Source organism: Apodemus sylvaticus, chromosome 5 (genome assembly GCF_947179515.1).
Source record: "Apodemus sylvaticus chromosome 5, mApoSyl1.1, whole genome shotgun sequence".
Lineage (NCBI taxonomy): Eukaryota > Metazoa > Chordata > Mammalia > Rodentia > Muridae > Apodemus > Apodemus sylvaticus.
Window position 1 is genome coordinate 145,544 of NC_067476.1, and position 25,817 is coordinate 171,360.

The 25,817-nt window shown below is 38.3% G+C and overlaps 1 long non-coding RNA gene across 1 annotated transcript; it reads right to left on the minus strand.

The window, feature by feature from the left end:
• Nucleotides 1-25,817, minus strand: LOC127684065 (uncharacterized). The gene is made up of 3 exons (XR_007977728.1): nucleotides 25,759-25,817; nucleotides 6,255-6,490; nucleotides 1-861 (listed from the first exon to the last, which is right to left on the minus strand). It is a non-coding gene; the product is annotated as an uncharacterized LOC127684065 (long non-coding RNA).

Below are 25,817 nucleotides of genomic sequence, written 5' to 3' on the forward strand. Positions count from 1 at the left end.
ATCCCGTCTCAAGGGAAGACACCAGAATGTGCAGTGGACCCCAATGGAGGAGTTTGAGGAAGGACTGAAGGAGCTGAAGGAGCCTTATTTGGCATCAGTGGGAGGGGAGGTCTTCAAATATCACTGTAATAAACACTAGAAACTTAACTTCATGTCTCTGGACTCAGCAAGTCAATGTTAACTGAGCATCAAAATAAATCACAAACATTGATAGTAAGTGTGCTCTGCAAATGCATGGTGAGATGCAGTTTAGAAGGATTGTTTAAAGAAAAACCAAGTACAATACAGCCAGGTGAGATTAGAAGTACAACTTCTCTTTTGTTCAACATTGTAGGTTTATTGTATGTGTGGCTTAGGTTCCTGTTCACCTGAAATTTAGCCAGCCTGTTTCTAGCCTGTCCCCCAATTACAAAATAGGAATAATAATTTTAAGGTATAGAGAATATAAAATGGCTTTACAATACCATAGTAATGCCTTTTCTTATGCTTAATGGATCAAAATCACTTTTTAATACAACCCAATTTAAGTGTCAGGAGTTAACTGAGAATAACTTATTACAGCAAGCAATCACTTTAAATTAAGAATGGATGTGCATGTGTGTGCCATGCCATCCTTGTGGTTAGAAGACAACTTGGTAAGCATTGGTTCTCTCCACATCTTTATGTGGCTTCTGGGAATTGAACTCAGGTCTCAACCTTTATCTGTTCAGTCATCTCATCTTCCTTAAAAAACAACTTTATTTTTCAAATGGTTCATCTTAATGGTGTTATTGTTTCTTTTGATTTTCTTTTTCCTCATAATCACCAACATTGGAGATGTGTTTCTTTGTAGAAGCCAGCAGGTGGCTCACTGGCATACAGCTGCCAAAACAAACAAAACAAAACAAATTCAAGTTTTGAATACCACAGCGACAAGTTCTAATAACCTCTAAAGAAGAATACCTTCAAAGCTGATATAAAGCCATTACTGATTACAGATTACTGCACCCCCCCCCCATATTTCTACTCAAAATATAAGTCAGCAAGCCAGAATAGATTTCTCTCTACCCTGAGAGCTGTACAGAGAGAAGGGATTTGATTTTTCTCCCTCTGGAGTAGAGATTATACATTAGAACAGGAAAACAACAACAAAGAAATCAGACGAAGAAAATGACTGTGGATATCTTTCACTGTTACTGCAAGAACTAGAATCTTACTGTCTAGTATAGACTTCCAATTCATATTTCTACTCCCTCAGTTTCCATATTTTCAAATCCCAGAGTATGCTTGGGATTTTGGGCATGCCCACTATCTTATCACTTTCTAGTGATAAGACACCATGATCAAGACATCAAGAAAGTATTTAATTTGGGGCTCAATCTCTAGAGAGAATCTATGATGGTTGGAACTCAGGGCAACAGGTAGACAGGCATAGTGCTGAAGCAGTAACTGAGAGCTTACATCTTGGTTTACAAGCAGAAGGCAGGGAAATCTGACTCCTACTCCCAGTGGCATAACTCCTCCAACAAGACCACACCTTCTTATCTTTTCCAAACAGTTCTGCCAATGGTGAAGGTGGAGGATGGGTATAGATGGGGCATATGCTGGCTACTCTCATGTAAACCATCATATCCATGATATTCAGCCACATACCCACTTTCAATGTCATCTAAGATTCTATAGTTTACCTTTCTAAAGGAAGAACACAAACACGAGTATACTAAGAAACCCCTAAGTCTTGATTGAGTTTTGAAACATTCCTTTTAAAAATCCCCATACAGCAAGGAGCCAAACTCTATTAAAGTCATTCTAATATGCATGAAGCCAAACTTCTGTTCTGATACTGTGGATTAGGCTGTCACTTCTGATGATTAATTGTCACCCTCAGGTTTTACAGATATTTTATGCTATACCATGTTTACTATGCAGATAAATACACTGAACAAGTCAGGTTTTTTTTTTACAGGCTTATTCTAAGGGCAGTAGATTATGATATTGTTTTATGGACCTCAGAATTAAAACCAGAAAGTATTGCATGAGTAAACTATGTAAAGAATACCTTGATAGGCTTAGCTTCTTAAATGTAACTAGATAAAACAAGTTATCTCCAGCCTCACATTTGTTTTTGCCAAAGGAAGCAGTGTTTACTGTAAATGTGCCCTTTTAAGGAATGAAATCTTAAGGTTAGAAGTGTTACTGAAGGCTGGTAACTCAAATGAATTAATTGCTTTTCATGGCTTTAAAGTTAATTCTTACTCGAGGCTCCATAAGCATACATATATTAACATCAAAAGCTAGCTGGTAGAAATTAAGAATAATTTTATATTTAAAAAAAACCCTCAGAGTAACCCAGATTTGAAATAGAGCAGGTTACTTGCATTATTTTTTTTTATTTTTATTTTCTATATTCTTTGTTTACATTCCAAATGATTTCCCCTTTCCTGGATGCCCCCTCCCCATATGTCCCATAAACCTTCTTCTCTCCATCCCTTCTCCAATCACCTCCCTCCTTTTTCTCTGTCCTTATATTCCATTCCCATTGCATTATTTTGTAAAGGATAAAAATGAAATGTTCTGGATATTAAGATAGATTCTGTTTAAGAAGAGACTTTGTAAACCTGAAGACAAGGAAAAGAAATATCCATTGTGCACTCAAACAAACAGACCCCTACTGGTCAGCTGATTAACATTGCATGTTTGGAAACAAGTTGGAATGCCACAGGTCCAGGACCAAATCTTTGGTTCTCTTTAGTCCTCTTTGCAGTCATTTATCACCCCTTTCTGGTTTTGAATTAACATTCATTTGACTACTAGGTTAAAACTTTTACAGGTATCAACTTATCAAAGTACTAACTTTACCCTCTCCCAAAGCAAAGAATGCAATTGATATCTGAAAAGTCTCAAAAAGTAATCCTCCTACTGATCCAGCCCACCACATGCTTCTTAAACTCTCACAGTTGTAACCCATTGTGTGTTGCTAACTGAATCTGTGTCCCCAGACTATGGCTACTCATATTTGCCTCAGAATAAGCTACCTCGTATTGCCTGTAGGCTGAAGGCTCTGTTCAGCCTCAATACCATCTATTTGTAAAACATTGATGTACGATATTGCCATGTAATGGAACTAGAAATCAGGTTCCCTGCTGGGAAGACAGATATGGAGAGAGGTCATGACAAGGTAATAAAGATTGTGAATTTCCAAGATGGCTGACATCCAAGATGAATGACCTTCTTCTTCTTCTTCTTCTTCTTCTTCTTCTTCTTCTTCTTCTTCTTCTTCTTCTTCTTCTTCTTCTTCTTCTTCTTCTTCTTCTCTCTCCTCCTCCTCCTCCTCCTCCTCCTCCTCCTCCTCCTCCTCCGCCTCCTTCTCCTCCTCCTCTTCTTCCTCCTCCTCCATTTCCTTCTCCTTCTCTTTGTTTGTTTGTTTTTTGAGAGAGGGTTTCTCTGTATAGTCCTGGCTGTCCTGAAACTCACTCTGTAGACCAGGCTGGCCTCGAACTCAGAAATCTGCCTGCTTCTGCCTCCCAGAGTGCTGGGATTACAGGCATGTGCCATCATGCCCAGCGACCTTCTTCTTCTTCTTCTTCTCCTTTTCATTCTGCTCCTTCTCCCCCTCCTCCCTCTTCTCTTGCAAAAATAACTGATCAAGATTCCTGGATGGTAAGAACGCCATAGCTGTCCTGTTTCCTTCCAATACTTAGACCACTCCCGGGCCTCTGTTTAGTTCTTTCACTTCATTCCCTGTATTTTAAACTTGTTTTGTCAAGCCAGTACTTTCTGGGGTTCAACTGTGCCATCTCTAGGTGATGCTTCAACAAGGCTTTCAACCATGCCAGGGAAGAAAGCTACTGTTTCCTTGTGTTCTGTGAAACAGACAACAAGGGCATTCTACGAAAAACACTCCAAAGTACTGTTCTTTTGTGCCACCCCAGGATACTCAAACTCAAAAGAGCTACAAATGATAGATAGAGTCAATACTTTGCACCTGCTCACTTGAAAGCAGTTACAAAAAGAATATTCTCCAACCAGTTTCTCAAGCACGGGTTTGTTACCTTGTCAGTGGGAAATGAAGAGAGAATATCATTGACATAAGATCACAAATGGAGCAGGTCCATTAAGGACTTTTCACATGCACAGTCAAGTTCAAGTCAAAGAATGCTGTGCCGCCACACCAGATGCCCCATGACACACACTTTGACCAGGACTGCCACTATTTGCATGACACTGACTTCCATGGAAGCTTTTTGCATGGCAGAGATAACACAGCTGGATATTAAAAATGTATAACAGCTAACTCTAACATCCCAGAAATGTACACCATCCAGTATGTTCCAGTCTGTACTATAGTTCTTCACTTGGTATAACTGGCACTCAAAAAAACTGGTCTCTCAAATGAATACACACACACACACACACACACACATGCACTCACAGGCACATATATGCACACATGCACACATGCACAGTTCCACATTGTAGGTAGTGATAATCTAGAAGCTGTTAATGGACTCAGTAGGGGTCTTTTTCTTCTATGGTCTAAAAGGTGTTCTCATTCTCTGCTTGCCGATCCCTTTCCTTCTACTACAGTGCCTGGGTGCCTGGATCTAGAATAATCCCAATATTAAATCGGTCTGCAAAATCCCCACTTACCTGCCCCTGTTCTTCGGATGGTTGACAGTTATTAGAAACTAAACTCTTATCTACATTTTCTTACTCAGCAGCAAAGAGCCAACAGCTGGATTTAGAAAGAACTCAGCCTTCATCTCAGGCCAAAGCCTTATTCCTAATGGTATTCTCTATCATAAATAAAAGAGCACAATTAAGACAAAACTAAGTTTCCAGTGTGTCAGTTAAAACAGTAGGGGCTGCTAGGTTCCTGGATGTGGGGTGGATTAAGAAGATGTAGAAATAACCTAGAGACTTAAAACCAGATTTAAAGAGAAAAGGTGGTGGTGGGACACAAGACCTGTCCGATGATTAATTTTTTTCTTTTATTAGGGGAGGGGGTGTCTTGCCAGTCAGCTCAGCTGATTATGCTAATCTATCCAAATGTAAAATGCAAATAACTTTTATCAAAGTTGATAAAAGGGTAGGATTCTCTCTGCCCTACACATCTTTCCTTCCTCTATTCCACTCTTCCCATTATGCAACTTTGCTTCATGCGGATTGGGGGGGAGGGGGCGAGTGGGGGTGGCTAGAAAAGCCGCCAAGGTAAGTCTGTTTTCTCCATCCTGCTCTCAGTTGTCGATCTGGCATCTTCCCGCTGTGTGAAATCATTCAGTTCCCCTCCAAGCAACACCCCTCATTGATCACTGCTTCAGAAAATGTTGATTCACCTCAGTGGGGAAGACAGGCTTGGTGACGCTTCAGAAAATGTTGATTCACCTCAGTGGGGAAGACAGGCTGGGCTGGCAGAGGCTCCTGAAAACAACACACCTCTTAGTTTTCATTGGCACGAAAAGCTATTACTCCAGCTCTTCCATCTCTCCTCCCCGCCTCTGATGCACTGTCTGCCAAGCTGGCAAAAGATCCTAAGGTGCAGTAGAGAAGGGTAAGTGGGAAGCCAGTAGAATGGTATTGCACAAAACACCTGTTTTCTCCTGTCCTCGCTCTATTTGCATAATCCCAAAGGAATCTGAAATCCAGCTGCCTTCAGAGTCATCTTGTTCTGCTTAGGTTTTAAAGCTGGAGAATTAAGATTAATGAAAAGTACTTTTGCCACTTTACTTTCCCAAAGCAGTAATTTCCTAGCCCACAAATGTTTAGAACGGCATCGCTTAACAATGTTTATAAGTCATAAAATATGCATTGGGCTGATGTATGCGTTTGTATCTTTGGAGGAACTAGAATTGCAAACACACATGTACACACACACACAAATGCAAGGAGAGAAAAAATGTTTGAGCAAATGTGTTCGATGCTAAATAGAACACACACCATGTGCTGCAAAATAAAGGAACCATTTGGCAACATAAACTATGTTGGCATCTGCGTTAGATTTGTAACCACAGTAAAATATTGATATGGACCATAAAATTCAAGCTCTGTATGCCCATGTTTCTGGGTTACTCTGCTTTGAAAGACTTTTTGTACTACAGAACTGTACTTGTTCATCAGAGGCATTTTATGACAAACCTGCTTTTATGACCTTATGTGATTGGCTCATTTTCACTATATAGGGAGAGCATGAACAGTGTTTTCTCATTCCAGATAGGGAACCAATGACAGATCAAAGTATTGATGCCAGCATGTCTAACTTGGTAACGCAGACTTACCTTGTGCTACTTAGAGGAATGTAGATGAGGGGTTCCTTACAGGAGTGACGCAAAGACAGTCACATCAGCAGAAGGTCAACCTGATATTGGTGAGGACTTATAGAGCTAGAAGCCTGGTGTTCCTGCATGAGGCAGATCAGTAGTTTGCAGGGTGTCTCTTCCAGGCAGCTCAAGCTGTCTGTGCCTCTGCCAGGGAGTTAGGATTGTTGGGAAGTGTATCTCAGCAGTCTTTGTTGCTTATATGTCCATAAGGAAAGAAAGTAGTGAATCTGATTAGTTTCAGGGACTTCCTGAAGCTATCAAACTATTTACCTCCTGAGCCTAGCTAGCTTCCTTGCAAGATGGAATGTTTCATCTCCCCTTAGAACATATGTGTCTTAATGAACTTCTCTTTAAAATGGACTTTTTTTTTTTAATCTCTAAAGAAAAAGTTACACAGCATAAGGATTTAATCAGTTAGACCCAGGTAAGGAAACCCCCACCAAAAATACATTCATACATTCATACATACATACATACATACATACATACATACATACATATATGCGTACATACATACAAAAGAACAGGTTTGAGGAACACATGGAGGACATACCTAGAGGATGACCTTCCCCAGATAGACTCCCTAAACCACTCTTTTTTCTCGCCGGTGCACACATTGTTTCCCATCTGACTGTTTTTCTTCTCTCTTCACATTATCTGTTATAATCAATGTAAGTGTGTCCCTGAATCATATGAGCTGCCCTGTCAAATTAGTTGAGACTTAGAAAAATTCATGTTCTATGTTTTTGTCTTGAATTGTTACGTGAAATGAGGGACAGCCCTTTGGTGATTAATTCCTTAACTTGTGTGGGTTCTAATGCTACTTCAAGATAGATAGCACTAGAATTAAGTCATCTTGTAGTGAGACAGACTGACTCCAAGGCAGGCTTCAAACTGGCACTTCAGGATGAAATTTCTGTTTCCAAGAACTGGGCAAGTCCAGGAAAGTCCAGGCCTTAGAACCTGCCTCACCACCTGGCCTGAGGCAAGGACAATGTTTCAGCATTAGTTTCCAGACTTCCTCAGCAACTTCTTTAGTAACAGTTTCCAGCCACCCTCTAGCATTCCACTCCATTCCCCATCCCTAGAGATGGAGTAGGATAAAGGTCACCTACCCTGTAATCCCCTAATGTGCTTCAAATCAGGCCTGTGAACTTACTTGGTTATCTATCTTGAGAATGGCAGACCCCAGCATGCAGGACTTTTGCAAAAACAAAATCAAAAACAAAAAACAAAACAAAACAAAATCAAACAAAAACAAAAACAACCCCCCCACTTTTATTACTTGACTCTGGGGTATCATTCTTTGGCAAATCATGGACCCTTACATTAGGATTGCCAGATGATCTTCAGTGAAGGGTTCAATCAATTTGTGCTGGAAATCCAGATAAATTTTATGTGTTAAACTACAAGTGGCTTCCTCCACAAATTATCAGTCCTACTCATCAGCATACCCAATACAAACTGTGCTAACTCTCTGTTCTGGTAGATGTCTCTTTAATTTAAAAAATAGGTTTATGTTGTTGTTTTCCATTACATCGATTTTTAGATACTATCAAATTCCTAATAAGAATGCTTTGTGTTCTTACATGAGCTCCCACAAAATTTTTTATCACCATTATGAATTAAATAATAAGCAGTTCCTGGTTCTCTTTACAGAGTAATAATCATGTAATGGTTGTAAAGAGACACTAGTATGCTGAATTGCACATAATGAACACTCACTTCTTTCTAAAATTTGCAATTTGACTTGTACTTACAGGCAAGTCATTCCAAACTCCAGCAGGTGTTTGAATGTGCATGAAAGAATTTTTAGGTAACTTAAGAAATTTCTGGTCTCTTGTTCCCATCTACTATCCATCCTGAATTACACATATTAATGTTCTTGTCTGCTGCAGATACTCCAGTGATTCTTTTCTTAATCTTTTGTTCTGCTCATTTGTTGTTTCTTTCTTTGTCGTGTTGTTGAAGTAGGGTCTCATGAAACCCAAGATGACAATGGCCCTGAGGATGACATTGAACTGTTGGCATTTCTGCCTCCATCTTCTATATTCTGTGATGAGAGGCTTGCATCACCATGCAGACTTTATATGATGCAAGAGATAAAACTTAGGGCTTCCTGTACACCAATCATGTAGTCTATCAATTGAACTCCATCCCTAGACATAAGACTTATCTCTTGTCCTGCTTCCTGGCCCGTCTTCTCCTCTTGGCCACTTGCTTTGGTTTTCTCATGCAGGGCAGCCTTCATTCCCAGTTCTTTCTGCTGCTGCTTGTGGAATCAACCCCTTTGTTTCATTTGAATACATTTTTTGAAACCTGGTTCATGAGGTGCAATTGTATTTGAAGGCTTTGCACATGTCAAAGACCCCCCCACACACACTATTACCCTCCTTTGGATTAACAGTTTGTCTAAGCACTGAAGTCTAATTTGAAAATCAAAATCCTACGTTCAGTATTTTGAAAACATGGATTCATGATAATTTGGTGTTCAGGTCTATTATTTAATCTAGTGTTGTACGGAATCACTTTTTAATTTTTTGAAGTTTTGTAAGTTAAATTTTAATATTTCGTGATAGTATAACTCATTGTGAGGATATTTTATCATTTAGTATATTTGTTATGGTGAGCTCTTTTAATATGAAAGCAATGTACCCAAATTTTAGCTATATTTTTCACACATCCAATTCTTCGAAAAGAACTATGGAAAGAGATGAAAGGATCGAATCTGATACTTTATCAGGTAGATATTTAATGTCTTGGATCAATATGTTCATATTAATAATTTAAGTGATTCAAAGTTTTATCAGTGTCCACCTATCACTCATACTTTCTGAAATGCCACTTCAACTTTTATTTCAACACATTAAAATTATTTTGCCCTGTTTTAATTTCCAAGAGTTTTTCAAATGACATGTAAAAATGTTCACTATTAGCATTTACTTTCTGAATGATGTCTATTAAAATTCTGAACCTCAGATGTTATTAATTGCTAGATATCTTACCATCTATACTTTTAAACAGATACATACATAAACACAAACCACACACATACATACATGCATATTCAGTCTGAATACTGTTTTATTATTATCACTTAGTTGACCTCTGTTTTTTATTGGTAGAGTTACACATGTGATCAGAAGTTGTATTCATGTTTAAAAGGTAACATGGTAGAGACTTTGGCAGGGTCTGTTACTGTTGACTTTAACAGCAGGAAGAAAGGTATTAATTTGTTGTATTATGGATGTCCCCTTTCTCTCTTTCGCTCTCTCTTTCTCTCTGTGTACATATGTGTGTGTGTGTGTGTGTGTGTGTGTGTGTGTGTGTACATATTTAAGAACAGATATTCCTATGTTCATGGCGGATATAGGTTAATATCAATTGTCTTTCAATTTCTCTCCAACTTATTTTGTGAGATAGTGTTTCCAACTAAACCTGAAGCTGCTGGTCCAACTCCTTTCGTTACACTGGAAGACATTATCACCATTAGCACCAGCACCAGCACGAGCACCAGCACCAGCAACCAGCACCAGCACCTCCAGCACCACGCTCCTCTCTCTACTCTTTTCAGTGCACTACAGGCACATGTCACACACTACCGCAGCCAGCTTTACCATGTGCATACTGAAGACAAAACTTGGGCTTTCACAGCTATGTGGTGAATATACTACTGACCAAGTCATCTCCTGTGTGCCAAGATTTACTTTTTAAGTAACTTTCTTTAGAAGAGTCACATTCAAATAGTATTAATTGTGCTTTCTGTTTAGCTTTAAGAAAGCAGAAGTTTAAATTCAAATAGAATTGTTTCTTACACTCTTACTGAGTGATGCTGGATATAACCATGAAGGGAACATCACTCATGTTACATTTATACCATGGAAGGGGGTCTGCTATTTCAATATCTTTACCACCGGAAGAGCTAGTGGAAGCAGAAAATCGATCAATATTAGTGCCTATCAAACATTTACAAGTTATTTTATTTGACTTTTTTATTTTATTGCAGTCTTACATTTAAAATTTTAGAAAGGATTAGCTTTCTGAAACTTATAAGTGTAGGGACTGTGAGAGCATTGAGTTAAGTCTTCATGCCAAGCCGGTAACTAAATATTAGTTCACAGTGACCTAAGTAAAATAATGTTGCCCTGGAATTCTTAAAATACAGTCTGTTTTCCTTAGTGGTAGTGGCAAATTATTAAATGCATCTATCAAACTTTATTAAAAGGAAGAATGATTTAGAAGCCAAGCCTGGTTATTGCCTGAGAGAGTACTGGTCCACTCTAGAATAATTAAGATTTTGTTTGCTTCAACTATATGCCACCAGATTGTCTAGCAGAAAAATTAGAGCCAGAATTTGCACTTTTAATCAATATTAAATATGAAAGATTTTTCCCAAATTGTTTTCTTTGTGTTTGCTCTGAGACAGATAGGTGCTGGCTCAATGGTCCTAAAATACATTTCCTGGCCGGCCAGAAGGCATAGTGAAAATAAAGGTTGTTAAACTACTGTCCAGCTCCCCAACCATGGCCAGGTACTCACCATGTGCCATAGAGAACTAATGAGACCAGCCACAACAAGCATTTTAAACTGCTAAACCAAACACCAATCTGTGGGATTTTTCAGCCTCTGGGGCTTATTCTCTCTTAGGGATCTACTAAGTCTGACAGCAGGATGACAATTAGAAAAATCCTTACAACATGGACACCCGTTCTGGACTGGAACTAGTCATTTGTTTGCTTGCTGTTGCTAAGAATGGGAAGTCACTATTATAAACCAATGACTTCCAGCTGCTAGTGCTCAGGGCTAGTTTTGGGTTAGTCTCAAGGAATGAAAGAGGACTGAAGTACATAAATAAGTCCAAGCAAAATGTTCTTCATTAAATATGTAGTGATAGATGAGTGTAGAAAATATCTCCACATAGCATATTTTTATTTTACAATGGATATAGTACTGATTGATGTCTTTGTAACTTATAGATGGCTGTTTAAAAAAAAACAAAACTGAGTCATTTTCTCACAAAGAAAAACAACATAAAACATGTAGATTATTTTAGTTTCAAAAGTTATCTCCCCACATATTTAACTTGGTGGTGTGTCCTTTCATTGCATGAAACTTAAAATTATAAGTTATTTTTAAGTTCTATAAACAAAGTGTTTGCTTTTCATAAACAAACTACAACCAGAATATAAAAAAACAAAAACAGTTATAACAAAAAGACAAACAATGAAAAACAACAAAAAACCCAAAAAACAAAACAATGAAGGTTTAAGAAAAGATATTGTGTTCAGCTTCCATGTTCAAATGCTGTTTTCACTACAAACTACAGTGACACTTTTGTGTTCTTCCTTCTTTCAGCTTTATCATTTCTAGAACGTCATGGCTAGAAGTTAATGGATGGCATATATGGTATCTGTGTTTGAGGCTAGGTTCTTTCATTTACAGTAATGCATTTGAGGTTGTAAGGATTCAGTCAATGAAGAACAACCCAGACTTAAATAGTATGCAAAAGTAAAGAGCTTCTATTCTACAGAAATCCAGCATACAGGGATCTACCATTCGTCAAAATGGAGACCCCAGACAAAAGCACACAAGCCTTTTTATAGAAAATTAAGGGAATTTGATCAAAGGTTAGGTAATATAAAACTCCATTAATGGGTGCTGAGAAAGTAATATAGGTCAGCTTCTGATTGGCTGCCATTTTAGTTCCACTATATTTGGTAAGACTTTGAGGAACCTACTCAGCTATAGCCTCATTGTTTCCTTGAGCCAAATATCCCAGGAACTGTCTCAGCTCTCAGCTCATCCTTCCTTTGTCAGATCCATCAATGATTATAAGCCCATTGCCAGCAGTTCTCTCCTAGGAGCCCAGTCTGCTTCCCTGGGAAACCAAAATTTTTCCATTCCCAAGGATTTTATTTCCTAGGTGACCTCTCAAGATTGGTATATATTATTTGTGTATCAGCTTACAATTTATTATTCAACAGTGCACCATTGATTGCAGAATCTATGGTTTGGGGCTAGGATGCATCCTACTGTTTTAAGTATTTGTACTTAAATATCACTTAAAGATGTAAAGGCAAGATTTGGAGGTCAGGTAATTTTTTATGTCAACTTTTTGTTTGTTCATTTGTTTACATTAATGGTAATAAATTCTGTGTCTATACAGAATATATAAATATACTATCATTTATTAACAAATATATATTATGCTCACAGAGTGGAAGAATGAACTGCATATTAGAACTATTTGAGTAGGGACTGGGAAGGAAGAAATATTTGGAATACAAACAAATAAATTAATTAATTAATAAGAATAATAATAATGAAGGCATGAGGACTTCGATAGAAGGCATATTGATTTTCTAGGGCATTGTAACAAAACAGGACTACAAACTTCATCACTTAAGTAAAAGGCAGTTATTTTCATACTTGTGGAAGACTCAAAATCAAAGGGTAACAACAATCAAAGGGTAACCTCGTTCCCTCTGAAACTGTGGTAAGCACCATCTTTCTCTAGAGGTGTCCCTTTATTTTTCTTCATCTCAGCTTTTATCTAGACCATCTAGTTTTGTATCTTCCTTCATTAAACTCTCCTGTTGTAGCTTCTCTTGCCTTCTTTTAAGAATATAAATTATGTTATATTATGAACCACCTTAGTCAAGTATGACTCATCATCTTAACTAATTAATTTCCAAATAAGTTAATATTCTGAAGTACCGGAGAAGTCTGAATACAGATGTGTGAGATACAACTATACCTATAAAGAATAGAGAAAAAATATTTTATCTTGACATCTAAGAATGGAAGACAGAATTCTCAGCATTTATGTGTAATGTTTATGTTTCATAAACTCTATAGCTAATGACCAAGCTAGAATGTAAAGAATTTGAAGAATAATTTACAAAAGGGCTTTATAAAGATGGAGCAGAAGCTTCCCTTAAAATTAATGAGGTGTTCTCAGTTGGTTCAGAGTTAACTTTTCTGAAGAAGCAACAATAATGATGTGCAATGTACGAAGAGAAGGAGCAACTCCTACAGAGATCAAGGCATTTAGAGAGAATTACAAGCTGGAGGAAGTGTCATATTCAAGAAGGAAGAGTGTCATGAGAAGTGCACAGAGAGGAGGACCCAGTTTGATGATACAGTTTACAAAGACAACTTGAAAGTTGCACTGTATTTGAAGTGCAATGCAACCTGGCTTAAAGGTGGGTTGTTTTATTGTTGTTGTTGTTTGTTTGTTTGTTTTATTTTCATTTGTTTTTAAGTCTCAAAGCCATGAGGTCATAAATGCATTTACAAAGATTATGTAGTCTGTATTGTGTAAATTGATATTATAAAGTTGGAAGCAATATAATTAGAACAGTAAATGTTTAAGACAAGATGTAATGTTCAATTGTATTTGAATTCTGTTCATAGAGAAATGAGGCTGAAATTGTGAAATATGCTAAAGGTTCACCTAAGAAAAGTTAGATGCAGAAAGACCAAAAATACTTTCACATATTTGGGACAAGGCAGCAGATGAGTAAAAATGGGTTTTTATAACTTTAGGGCCACTGGTGGTCATTTGGTTTGATGTGTGGGCTGCTCTGGGATTTCCATTGGTCACACACTGACTTTTATGTGTCCTAGATATATTAAAATAGTATTACCAAAAGCAGTCATCATATGTAAGACTCCACAGTTAAAAGAGATGTTTAGGCTGAACATATAAATTTTTGAGTCATCAAAATGGATACTAATTTAAATTGGAAAAGGAATAAAACTGTCTAGACAAGAAAGATAAAATTAAGGGAGTAAAAATTGAGACCCAAGGAGCTCCATCGTTAAAAGTCAGGCAGAAAAAGCTGGTAGACAGGAGGCTGAAGGCATCTAATATTTTACTGACAGATACAACTCCAGCAATAGTGCTGAGGACTGAGACTGATGACATGTGGGAGTGGGAAAGGCATCCTGTTTTCTGGTTGAGCTAGCTTTAAACCCCCAAAGACCCACCAGATAATTCTGGAAGGGACAGAAGGCCATTTGCTATGCTCTCAGACCCTAGGATCCTGACATGAGGCCCCAGCTCCATAATTCTGTGGCCATCAGTCAAGTAGAGCAATGACCCAAGCTCCTGGCATTCTGTCTGGACTCCACCCCCACAGTTACCTGGCAATAGCCAGTTATGCTCCTTCACACAATTACCTGACAACAGCCAGGTAGGCCCAGCCCACTATAAAAAGGGGATGCTTGCCCCCTCCTCTCTTACTCTCTTGACTCCCTTACTCTTGCCTCTCACTCTCTTGCTTTCCCTTTCCACATTCCCTTCCCTCCTCTCTCCACATAGCCATGGCCAGCCTCTACTTCTCTCCTTTCTCCATCTTTCTGCCTTTCTACAATAAACACAAAGAACCCAGATGTCCCTCAACAGAGGAACAGATGTTGAAAATGTGGTATATTTACACAGTGGTATACTACTCAGCTATTAAAAGCAATGAATTCATGCATTCAGTGGCTTCTGAGGTGCCCAAGACTGAGAAACTATTGTTCCCAGCCCCTGCTGGGCATGGGGGAGCCACTAGCCTAGCTCTGCAGGTTCCTTGAGGTCTTCAGACTGTCTTTCCACACCCGGAAGCAGTGTCCTGTGGCTTCTCACAACCTGTCACCTCACCCAGCGGCCAGAGTTCTGGCCAGACACAGGCTACCATTTTAACCCACAATGACACACATCAGAGTTAGTGAGAACAGAAAAAAACAAAGGTCAAAACTGCAAGTACATGCATGAAATCCAGAACATGCGTAAGGTGGCAACCTTGCTAGAAGTGTGCAATGTTAAGAGGTAATGTACTAAGAAAGAAGCCTTGGTTGGAATTAGACGTGGGAAATCTCTTTCTCAGAGGTCTGAGGTGTTTTATTTTGTTTTTGTTTTTGCTTTTTTTTTTCCTGCTTTTTGTTTTTAAATTGAGCAGCATGATGTAAAGAAATCAGTTGAAATATAGCAGCATAAAATTACTGGTACTGTAGTAGATCCTTGTGTAGAAGGACGAGTTAGTGCAGACTTTACTGTACTTTATTTTGGTACTTTATAGCTTATCCCTATTTACATGTTACCTTTAGGAACAGATGCAGCATGCTCCACTTCTATGCAATTGCTTGGATTTTAGTTATTCACAAGGAAACTGATTTATAAGCAATTTTTTTTCCTGGTTTGTTTTGTTTTGTTTTGTTTTGTTTTGTTTTGTTTTGTTTTGTTTTGTTTTGTTTTGTTTGGTTTGGTTTGGTTTGGTTTAGTTTGGTTTGGTTTGGTTTGATTTGGTTTGGTTTTGACACAATCTTTCTACATAGCCCTGGCTGTTCTAGAACTCACTATGGCCTCAAGCTCACAGATATCTACCTGCCTCTGTCTACATAGTGCTGGGATTAAAGTTGTTTCCCACCACACCAAATTTTGTAAAGGATGGTTTAACTAGGGCTCTTTAACTCCTAACCTTATTAACATTTTCTAAAGAGGCAACATTGTATAAAATTCCAGTTAAAGAATCCCTTTTAAAAAAGAAGAAACAAAAATTTGAATTTGTAGCATAACGTGTAAATCAGTCAAGAGCTGAACTGACTAGTTACCTAGCACAGTGACTGGAAACATTAGCTACGGTGGCAACCTAATTGTACTGTAAATCCAGTAATATGCACAGTTAGCACTGTGTACAATCTAGGGTTCCCTGCTTAGAGTTTCAGAAACACCATGCTGTTATTGTAATGAACCTACTGTTTTGCTGCTCCAGTTTTACTCCTTAGTTCTATTATTCAGGCTGAGTTTCCCCAATGCTTTCTTTAAACTTCTCAAAAGGTCAGAATGATGATCTCTACCACTGCCATGTCACTGAGGAACATTTTATAAGTGATATCTATTGTTTGCAATTTCTCTAACTCATAACTATACGCACTTTGCATGGATTTTATGACTTTCTGTGTTTACCAAGTTTGTACACAGTCACTATTGTTGAGTTCAGGTTCAAATAGATCAATGAAAGTCATGTGAGTATGAGACACAGGTGACAGGATTCAGACTTAGATGAGTCTGATATCTAAGGCATGTGTGGTCAGACTACTTCTAATTTCACACACAGTAATAGTTGCATGCCAGTTTGCTCCCTTGATGATATGTAGGTTTACCTCAGGTACTTTTGAGTAACCAATGTTGTGTGCAGAGAACTCAGGGGAAAACAAAGAAAATATGGAAGAAGGGAATGTGGAATGGAGAGGAATATAAATAAAGAAGAAAGGAAAGATAGGAAGGTGAGGTAGGAAAGGAAACACTGAGCTTACAGTGGCAAATAGTCATCCATTCAACAATAGATATGTGCTATCTCTGAAAAAGAATAGCAATGCTTCTCTTCTCATCTAAGATGTAAATACCTACTTGCAGTAATTCTACTGCATCTTTGTGGGGTGAGGAGAGAGTGGCTGTGGTATGACATATACAGCATAGGTTTATATCTTGTTTTTACTTTTCTGTGTGATTGTAAAATGTATCTAATGGCCATACATGTCATGACATTTTGGTACAGATTGCATTGGACAGACTTCTGATGAGGTTGCTACTGACAGTTGACTTGTCACCTTAGGGCAATCCTATTCATTTTCTTCTGCCACTGTTTGTCCAGGTCCACAAGAATTCCCTGTCGATTTTTGTTCATCTAACCCATACACTGATGAATAACCTTCTTCAAGTAAAAGAAGAAATGACAACAGACTCAAAACCAAGGCTTATGGAATGAGACCAAAAAGATACCATTGGACTTGGAGAGGTGGATACCACGGTTCCTACTGGGAAGATATAACCCATGACTCAAGTTTACACAGAATACTCAGAATGCAAAATAAAACCTGAATGGTAGGATTATACATATCAGTTCCACTCCCATTTTGTGAATTTTTATCATAATGTCCATGACAGGGAACAGCAAACATGATTCTGCATAGGTGGTGGTAGTGCTGATCCTGATGGTACTTGTGATTGTGTGTGTGTGTGTGTGCTTCTTTGTGGGAACGCTTCAGATCAATGTAATATTCTAAACAGACTTCGCAATGCTCATATAGAGAATAACCCTGGCTTTCAATTCAACAAATATTACTCTATTTATACATTTTACTAATATTTACAGGGCAAGGGCATGGTTCTAACTGTAAATTATAATGAAATATCAAAACCTCATCTTACTTTAACAGTGACAACACCTAGGTTTGATCTATATCTTTAAGATAAAACTGATCTTCTCAGAATTTTTCCCTAAATGACATGCCCACCTAGTGATTCCCCTCTTCCTAGTTCTGTGTTTTATAGATCATGGTGATTGCCTCTAGAAATATTTCCTTTAAAAATCTTTTGCAGGACATGAAGAGATGGGAATGTTGCAGAAGATGCAACGTAAAGATTATGGGAGCCTGAGAATCAGGGAGTTTGCTCTGAGACTGTGCTCCCCGAGGCCCAGTAGGGGAAACAGCCAATGGCCACCCCACCCTAGATCTTACATGACTTGTGGCTCTTCCTTCTTCTGAAGTATGAGGAATCTTTTCTCCTCTCCTGCATCTACTATCCTGTCTGTGGCAAACTAGGAGTTCTGCCTCTTCTTCCTAGTCATTGGCCACTAGCATCTTCATTGATCAATCAAGAACCAATCAGGGAATAGGAACTTCAGGGTTCACACACAGATTCCTGATCAGAGCATCAGAATCACCACTTACAAGAATGGACTGGAGGGAAGAAAGGGAAATGGTGATGATGTAATTACATTATAATATTAAAAAATAAAATTAATTATAAAATATGGCCAAAGAAAGTAAACTGTGTTTATAGAAATCATCTTATGTGATAGCCAGTTAAGAGATAGCTAATAAGATCACCTTTACTTATAAATTAGAGTATGCCAGAATAGTAGCCAGTTGACCTAACAACTACTCAGCACTTCATATTTAACATAGTACTTTTATTTGTAGCATGTCTACAACATAGAAAACTACATTTTTAAAATTACCCTAATAATAAGATGTTAAGCAATGTAGAGTTCAAATATTGAGTAAGTGAGTTTTCTTGTTTTGGTGTTAAAATAGCTAATGAAAGCAGCTTAAAGGAAAAAGAGTGTATTTTGATCATTGACAGAAGCCATCTAGACTATGGGAAACAAGCGAGTTTTCTGGAGATGGTCCAGTTTTTCATGGCTGCCATGGGTGCGCTCTGGAGAGGCACAGCCCCAATGACTTGAATCCAGGACTGCTTCTCCCTGCTGATATGACTTTAATGACATTCTCACATCATTCATGAATTAATGCTATTTAGATGAATTAATGAATTTATAGAATTTCTAACTTGATTCCAATAATTTTAGGAAGAAAGCTTAAGGATATGGCTTTAGTTGTTTTTGCCAGAAAGATATGATGACATTAGAATCAAGACTAGAATATGCCCCTTCCTCACAGAATAGTAACAACAACAACAAAAATACTGCATGATATGGAACACGATGAGTTTTCATTAGTTGCACTAAGGAAAGAAACAAGATTGATACATATTTGTGATCAAGGAAAAACATTCATTCTAAGTCAGGTGCAAGGATGAAGCCACAAGTGTTCACTATGGTAAAGCAAGGCCATGTGAAATTCTTAATTTGAACTTATAATAAGCTTACAGAATGAAACACTACTTTGAGGTTATTTTCCACATCCTTCTGTAGCTCCCTTTTTGTCTAACATTTTAAATATGAGTTAATTTTATGTAAAAAATTTTTGAATAACAATAATAACAATAACAACAGCAAAAATAATATTAATCACCAGAGAAAAGAAATAAAGTGATAAACTGTGGCTTTTCGGACCTGTTTCATCCACCAAAAGTGTACATATGTGAATATATATATACATAGCCTGGCCAAACAGTGTGTGTATGTGTGTTTGTGTGTCTGTGTGTGTGTGTGCCCATGCATGCGTGCGCGCCCACACGTGTGTTTGACTTTCTCCCTTTAATCCCTTTCTTTCTCTGGCTCATGAAGAGTTAATGAACTCTAATCTTTCTCATCGCCAGTGAGGGGTACTTGAGTCTGAAAGAAAAGAGCTCAGATAACTAAACCATTTTCTTAAACCCATGCTACTATGGGCAAGAGTTAATTGCCACAAACCAGTGGCTTTTGGCCACAGAAGAGTAAAGAGTTGAAGAAGGTAGAAATTGCAAAAAGTAAGCAGTTTTTGGCCATGCAATTGAAGATAGAAATTGCCAAAGGTAAAGAAGCTTTGGCCACAATAGCTGACTCCATATCCACCTTTTTTCATTGCCTACTGTGGTTTACGCTGTGATGCCAGGCTGGACTCTGCAGATCATATTTGAAGAACAGACCATCATGGTGAGGAAGGCATGACGACTGGGTGCCTGAGACATCTCATTACACTGTGTTCACAGATGCTCATCAGTAATGGATGTTGATATTTGTTGGACTTTACTAATCCTTCCATTATTTTTATTCATTCATAGATTTACGTGGTAAATCTTTGCTTCCATTTAAGAATATGTTTATGTTATGATAAGTTTATGTTATGTTACGTTTAAATGTATAATGTTATATCATGTTTATATTGTGTTGTTAGGTTCAATGTTACATTATTTTTATATTACGTTATGTTGCATTCTGTTATGTTGTGTTAAGTTATGTTGTGTTGTATAATGTAGGATATGTAAGCACCAGGAAAGTTGAAAGTGAACATTAGCCACCATCACAAGAACCAACACTATTATTTTAAGGAAGATCTTCAGTCATAACAGCCTGTGTCACCACAAACAAATGTAATGTTAGTTAGCTCTTTTATAAAGAAGTACATGCAGGAACGGAGGCATAAAATTGAAACCCTCAGCACCATGTTTATTGCCATTACCTATGGATTGATTTTTCCAAGATGGATTCCACGGGGCTTCAGGACTCAGCTGAAAATGACCTCACTACATCATGCTCAAGAAACTGCAGTGGCAGAAGACCTGTCATCTTACAGCACAATCTAAAGGAGTGTGGTAGCTCTGGATGAAAAATTCAGTTACTTCTATCCATCACTAGTGAGAGGCAGGGAAACAATTGTCTGTGTGTCCTGAGCACCTTGGATCTGGCCAGCTCACTATGCTTGATGCTATTCCTAATGGAAGAAGGAGAAGTAAATACCCTACTGTGGATAATATGAACTTTGTGGGTCTTGATAGATAAATGTAACATTTATGAAGTTTATAGATTTGCCCTGAGAGAAAGGCTGCAATGTGTTTGCTGACAAGCTCTCAGTGCCCTGCTAGCTTGCTCAGCAGGACGATAAGTAAAGCAAGCACCTGTGCTCAAGGGAAGAGCTGCAGTTGATCTTTAATGCTCTGGTCAGAATAGACCTTCAGTTCAAAGGATGAGGAATGAGGTTCTGTAGCATTTATAATTTCCCTTGGCCTCGTACTGTCCATCTGTTATTGCAGGCAAGGCCTTCACTGATCTTTTCTCCAAGCTGTTATTTATTCTCTCCTTTTAGCCTCAGCAAAGGAGGAAGATGAAGGATCTAGGTACTTTGTCATTCTCCCGATATTTCTAAACACTATAGCACTTTCTAAACAAGAAACCCAATAATTATTCTCTTCAGTGCTACCCATTAAATTCTGTTACTCTCAGGATTCCAAAAGCTGCTGCCTCCTGTATGGCTGAAGATTGTACAGGGTTGGAATTGGTTGTTCAAAAACATTTCATTTTCTCTTTTTCACTCCCAGTGGTTTCTGTACTCCCTAGAAGAATTGTGCTTCTAAGACCTTTCCAAAACACAGCAAGCCTTCCACCTCTATGATCGTTCCTTCACTCTAGACTATGGTTCTCTTCTTGGTCAATTTCACTAAGATTACAAAGATGACATCTTTGACTCATAATAATTTAGGAAGTTACATTAGTATTAAAAAGATACATCAAAAATCCTCTGTGATGCTTCTCTTTACAGTAGCTGACAATTAACATAGAGAATAACTGTATCAATATTCCGAGAGTAACAGACTGTGCATGCTCTCAGTCCTAGAAAGAACATACACAACTTACTCACGGTTCTGAAATCTTCATAGAAGAGAGGGCAGAAAGATTAGGAGAGCCAGTGGTGGTAGAAAGCATGAGGGGAGTAATGTTTTCCAGACTCAACAGGGCAGTTGCACATATGAACTTACAATGGTTGTTATAGCATGCACAAGACATTGGCAAGCTCAAATCAGACAAAAATTTTAGTATAGAAAGAGGATATTACCATTGAACTGAGCACAGGGTCCCCAATGGAAGAGATAGAGAAAGGACCAAAGGAGATGAAGGGGTTTGCAGCACCATAGGAGGAACAAGAATATGAGTCACCAAGTACTCCCAGAGCTAACAGTGACAAAACCATCAACCAAAAAGTACACATGGAGGGACCCATGGCCCCAGACATATCTGCAGCAGACGATGACCTTGTTGGACACCAAATGGGGGAGAAGTCCTTAGTCCTGGAAATACTTGATACTGAAGTGTAGAGAATACCAGGACAGGGAAGCGGGGGTAGGTTGATTGGGGAAGGGGAGATGGCTTATGGGATTTTCAGGGAAGGGGAGAACCAGGAAAGGGGACATTTGAAGTGTAAATAAAGAATATGCCTAATGAAAGAAAGAAAGAAAGAAAGAAAGAAAGAAAGAAAGAAAGAAAGAAAGAAAGAAAGAAAGAAAGAAAGAGGATTTTGTCTACATGGTCTCATTATTAGTTGGGGTGCTATTGATATTTGCTACTTGCCAGAAGAGGAGGAATCAGTTTTCCTTAATGGTAAGAATGCTCCACACCTAAGACTAGTCAAGTAACATAAACGGGATGTGATGGGTATGGAAGAAGAACCCTCAAAGGGAAAATGGATAGGTAGGACATGGGAGGAGTTGGAGGAATAGGAGCAAATACGCTCAAAATACATTGTATGAAGTCTTTAAAGAATTAGTAAAAACAATTGTTTAGAAAAAAATCCTGTTTCCCAACCCCACAATGCTTACATACAGAATTGTCTTTCAAGGACAAGTTAATACTGTTCTCTGGTGGCTTAGTATCTCCTTCAAAGAATAGTTAAAACAGTACTCACATGTTTGGTAAGAGTCACTCCAAGATACTTTATACTGTTTGTGGCTATTGTGAAGGGGGTAATTTCCCTAATTTCTTTCTCAGCCTGCTTATCCTTTGAGTATAGGAAGGCCACTGATTTGCTTGAGTTGATTTTATAACCTGCCACTTTGCTGAAGTTGTTTATCAGCTGTAGGAGCTCTCTAGTGGAGTTCTTTGGGTCACTTAGGTAGACGATCATGTCGTCTGCAAATAATGATAGTTTGACTTCTTCCTTTCCAATTTGTATCCCTTTGACCTCCTTATGTTGTCGAATTGCCCGAGCTAGTACCTCAAGTACACTATTGAAAAGATAAGGAGAAAGGGGGCAGCCTTGTCTGGTCCCTGATTTCAGTGGGATTGCTTCAAGTTTCTCTCCATTTAGTTTGATGCTGGCTACCGGTTTGCTGTATATTGCTTTTACTATGTTTAGGTATGTGCCTTGAATTCCTGTTCTCTCCAAGACTTTAAGCATGAAAGGATGCTGAATTTTGTCAAATGCTTTTTCAGCATCCAATGAAATGACCATGTGGTTTTGTTCTTTGAGTTTGTTTATGTAGTGGATTGTATTGATGGATTTCCGTATATTGAACCAACCCTGCATTCCCGGGATAAAGCCTACTTGATCATGGTGGATGATCGTTTTGATGTGTGACTCAAAAGGTGAATCATGGTATGCACTCACTAATAAGTGGATATTAACCTAGAAAACTGAAATACCCAAAACATAATCCACACATCAAATGAGGTACAAGAAGAAAGGAGGAGTGGCCCCTGGTTCTGGAAAGACTCAGTGAAACAGTATAACGGGGAAATGGGAAGGGGTGGGTGGGAGGACAGGGGAAGAGAAGGGGGCTTACGGGACTTTCAGGGAGTGGGGGGGCTAGAAAAGGGGAAATCATTTGAAATGTAAATAAATTATATCAAAAAAAAACAGTACTCACGCCTAAGTAAAGTGTGAAAAATAAGAAAGACAGTGTTGAAACCTCAATGTATAGTAAGCAGCTAATACTGTATTAAAAATAATAATTGTTGAAATTCACTTAGCTATTATTACTAATGGTACATGTTAAATATACCTTATCTGAAAGGCTTGAGCTAAAAGAATTTCCAGTTTTGGTAGTTTCAGGTTTGGTCTCTTTTCTCATCCTTTACTATTTTGAGAATTTATAATCTTAAAATTTGAAATCCTGAAATGTAGAAAACTCAAAAACCATTTGAATCTCATGGTCATCACTCCAAGTTTTGGATTCTAGAATACTTGGATTTTAGATTTCAGATTAGGGATACTCTTCAACTTGAAGCTTGCATTGCTCTCCAAACATTCTTGTAAAAATTTCATTTTGATGTGTTTCTAAGAGCCTATGTGACAATGTGCACTAATAACAATCACAATGCTTTGGAGGCTGGAACATGTTCTGCAGTGCACTGCTCATCCAAAAGCAAGTCTGTGTTGTTTTTTTGTTTTGTTTTGTTTTGTTTGTTTTGGTTTGGTTTGGTTTTTTGGATTTGGATTTTTCGAGACAGGATTTCTCTCTGTAGCCCTGGCTGTCCTGGAACTCACTCTGTAGACCAGACCGGCCTAGAACTCAGAAATCTGCCTGCCTCTGTCTCCCAGAGTGCTGGGATTACAGGCTGCACCACCACGGCCCAGCTTAGTCTCTGGTTTTAATATACAGCATGGCAGAAAATAAAACAGATACTGGCTTCATAGATGTTTCATAAATTTCCTCCTCCTTTTCCTCCTCCTGCTTCTGTTCCTCCCCCTCTTCCTTCCTCCTCCTACTCCTTCTGTATCCCTGGTTGTCTTGGAATCTGCTATATAGCTGAGGGGTTGCTTTGAACTTCTGATCCTCTTGCTCCCCGAAGCTATATCTACAGACTTAATACCATTGCATTCAGTTTATATGGTTCTGCGATCAAACCCAAGGCTTGGGTATGCTGTGTCACTCTTCAAACTGACATACATTCCCAGCCCTTTGATTTCTCTTCATGCTCATGCTTAAATCTATATTAAAAACTTTTCTTAAAAATAATTACCATGATTATATTTTTGTATCTTATTCCATCTAGATTTTAAAGATCTAAGGGAAAAACTTAATAATAATTGTCTTTGTTCAACCTATGCTAATATAACACGTGGGACAAGATGAAATCTATAATAAAAATATTATTTTTCTTTGCTTCTTTCTAATATGTCAACCAGTGAAGTAAGCACTTAGTATCTTGACTGGGCTCAAAGCACAGATGTGTTGGAGATGCACAGAGATTCGACATGGACACAGGAGTTCACTGTCAAATTGTAAAATGAATTAAGATTTAAAAAAAAGGCCTTGGCCAAGTGAGTTGTACTGTATAACTGAGTCTTAACCAGGGGGCTGTAAGGATACAAGGAGAGTTCTAAGACAGCTGAGGGTCAGGGAGTAGAATGTAGTGAATCACAAAGACCAATCAGCATGAAGTAATTCTCAAAAGGAATCACAGAAGGCAGCATTTGCTTAAGAAGTACAGAGCATCAAATGAGGTACAAGAAGAAAGGAGGAGTGGCCCCTGGTTCTGGAAAGACTCAGTGAAACAGTATTCAGCAAAACCAGAACGGGGAAGTGGGAAGGGGTGGGTGGGAGGACAGGGGAAGAGAAGGGGCCTTGCGGGACTTTCGGGGAGTGGGGGGGCTAGAAAAGGGGAAATCATTTGAAATGTAAATAAATTATATCGAATAATAATAATAAAAAAAAAAAAAAAAAAAAAAAAGAAGTACAGAGCACAGGACAAGCTAGAATCTCAGAAGTAGAGAAAACAGCTTCTGCAGAAAGACATAGCACTATAAATGCCATTATCAGTTTAGGGCATATCACAGAGATCAACATTTCCCATCACATCTAACAAGGTGGAAGAGGAGACTTGGAACCTGATCAGAAACTTTCAGTTTCATGATGATAAAAGCCTGTGAGGTGTGATGAGATTTATTTTTGAAACAACTCAGTCCATAGTCTTGACCAGCTATTTAATGTAAGAAGATGACCTGTATATTAAAATCCTCCCCTGCAAGTGACATAGATAGTATTCAGCCAGGAGAGCAATTGAAGTGTTGATATTCAAAGTGTAGCTCCCATCATGAAGTACCTTGCAGGTCGGAGCCACAAAGTTGAGGAAATAACAAAGTGCATGGGTAGGAAATTGCCTCAGGGTTAGGGTTAGGGTTAGGGTTAGGGTTAGGGTTAGGGTTAGGGTTAGGGTTAGGGTTAGGGTTAGGAGGCAGAGAAAATGGAGCATGAAGTTGGAATTGTTGCTAACCTGTTACAAAGTACATGGCTGGGAAGAAAACTTACCTATGGTGAGGTTACCGGAGAATGTCAATGCGTAGTAATGAAAATGAAGCTAGCGTAGA